We start from the raw sequence: 2,554 nt of genomic DNA on the forward strand, positions 1-2,554 counted from the left end.
GTCAGATGAAACCAAAATAGAACTTTTTGAATAAGAATAATAAATACATTTTAATTCAATTCTTCATTTTAGCTTCTGTTTTTTCGACAGAAAATATTTGTAAAATATTTCTTCAAACTTATGATTAAAATTAAAAAAAAATATTCTGGCAAATCTAGAAAATTTGTAGAATCAAATTTTAAGCGGATTTGAGTCACTAGAGAAAATAATTTTATTTCAAAGTCTTTTGAATTTCTTCTAAAATTTTTGTTCTGAAAAATCTAGAAGAAATAATGATTTGTCTTTGTTAGAAATATAGCTTGGTCCAATTTGTTATATATTCTAACAAAGTGCAGATTGGATTTTAACCTATTTAAAACATGTCATCAAAATTCTAAAATTAATCTTAATCAGGAAAAATTACTAATGATGTTCCATAAATTATTTTTTTAATTTTTTCAAAAAGATTTGAATTAGCTAGTTTTTTTCCTCATTTTGTTTGGTTGAATTTTGAATTTTAAAGAGTCAAAATTGAAGATAAACTATGTTTCAAAATTAAATTTTCATTTTTTTTCGTGTTTTCTCCTCTTTTAAACCGTTCAATTAAGTGTTTTTTTCATCATTTATTCCCTACAAAAAACCTTCCGTAAAAAGGAAAAAAAATGTACGACGGAATGACAGACAGAAATACCATTTTTTAAATGATATTTATCTGTTTCTATTATCATTAAGATTATCAGTGTTTCCACAAAGATAAATATCATTAATTAATAATAACAAAGAGTTAAAGGTAAATTGAGCAAATTGGCTATTTCTGGCAATTTATTAAAGTTTGTATCAAACTGGTTGCCCTTCGCATTAATCAGTACCCAAGAAGTAGCTCTTAGTTTCAAAAAGGTTGGTGACCCCTTCACTAAGGAGTTAAAATTCGGGCCGCTCAATGTGTGGCTGACAGAAACGACCCTTAACCTGATATATGTATGTGTCGACTATGGCAGTAATTGGAGAAAGTGTAAGTTTATTTGAAAAAAAAAAGGAGACAAAAAGTCCCCTCAGAGATTGTGAGAATAGATCTACACCAGGGGTTTCAGACATGCGGCCCGAGACGTTATTTTGCGGCCCCCACCTAATTATGAAAGTTTAATGTTAGTGCGGCCCGTGAGTTTTATATGAATGGCGCTTGACAGCGTTGTGTTATTTGGGTCAAAAATGGCTCTTTCAACGTTCTGGGTTGCCTACCCCTGCATTAGTGGAAAAGCGGCAAATGAGTGAAAGCGACAGAGACGTTGCCGTAGAGACGAGGGTTTTCTTACGTGCCTGGCTGCAGTCACACCACGACACCTGTCCGTCAATAATAACAGTCCCCGATAACCTGTACCAATTGAAACCGTTATTTGTTTTTTTTATTTTGTTTAATTTGCATTGTCTCACACAATGAAGACTACATATATTCCTATATTACGCCGGATAACACTCCGGGAGCCGTCACTTTTTTGCGCTTTTTTGTGGCTATTATCCACCGACACACATTGCGGAAATAACATTATTCTCCGTGTGTCGGCTAAAAACAAATATATTCCACAACCCCGAACATGTCTTTTTCAAAGCCTGCAGTTAAGAGAAAGGTTAGTGATGAGCAAAGATAATTCCAGGAAAAGTGGGAGATACAATATTACTGTTTTGAGCACAGGGGCACCCTGACGTGTCGTATTTGCACAGAGAAAGTTGCGGTGCACAAGGGATACAATTTGAAACGTCATTATACAACTAGACATGCTGAGGAGTATGCAACATTTTTTTTAAAGAAATCTTTCCTCTCCCGGACTCTGCATCCAGTGGCCCCCAGGTAAATTGAGTTTGAGACCCCTGAGCTACACCATCATCAGCCATAGAGGCGTAGGTGACAAGGACCACATGGACTGCAAATTGTGATAATAGATCTCCAGTATCTTTAGGACCATGGACTGCTAATTGTGAGAATTAGATCTCCAGTATCATCAGGACCACATGGACTGCCGGGCTCGACTTTCTGCCTCTTTTCATACACACTTTCCGTGCACATGATATGGCATTGAACCGCTGACAGTTGCAAGGACGCTGCAGGTTGAACCAAACTATGACTGCAGAGAAAAAGCTTACCGTCAATCGTCCAAACGCCAAAAGCAGGGGAAATCATAAATACATCCTCAGGTTGCAAGCAACGTCTAATACAAATTATTGTAAAAGTTGCGAAGATAGCAAGTTACAATCCAGACGTTGGATTTTGGCGATAAATTCAAAAGTAAAGAAAAAATCGCACAAGTGTCAAGTCGGCGTCTGTCTGCGGGACTTTGAAGTGCATCGCTGCTTGGACATGGTGAGTTCAATACCACTCGATAATTTTACATTCAACAGCGCTGCTCGTGTTTTTGCTTGGTGTACCTGCGCAATAATTCTCAAGTGTGTCGCTTTTTACTTTTTATATTCGTTTATAAAATGTCACTTTAGTCATTTTGTGCTTCAGTTATCTAATCATTTAGTTAGCATTTCACTAGATTACATTTTACGACGGTAAGCGAACGCCCCGCTTAAGAGC

At 36.3% G+C, this 2,554-nt stretch overlaps 1 protein-coding gene across 4 annotated transcripts in view; it reads right to left on the reverse strand.

Annotated features, from left to right (window-relative positions):
• kcnq1.2 (potassium voltage-gated channel, KQT-like subfamily, member 1.2) overlaps positions 1–2,554 on the reverse strand; it is a 508,250-nt gene that overhangs the window by 503,686 nt on the left and 2,010 nt on the right. For 3 of the 4 annotated variants that reach the window (XM_061916862.1, XM_061916860.1, XM_061916863.1), the window contains exon 1: positions 2,119–2,309. The exons of the other annotated variant lie outside the window; for it this stretch is intronic. The gene's annotated coding sequence lies outside the window, so the exon portion shown is untranslated. Of the gene's footprint in view, positions 1–2,118; positions 2,310–2,554 lie in introns of those variants that run through there. 4 annotated transcript variants of the gene reach the window in all.

The sequence above is a fragment of the Nerophis ophidion genome, linkage group LG12 (assembly GCF_033978795.1).
Source record: "Nerophis ophidion isolate RoL-2023_Sa linkage group LG12, RoL_Noph_v1.0, whole genome shotgun sequence".
In the NCBI taxonomy this organism is placed as follows: Eukaryota; Metazoa; Chordata; class Actinopteri; order Syngnathiformes; family Syngnathidae; genus Nerophis; species Nerophis ophidion.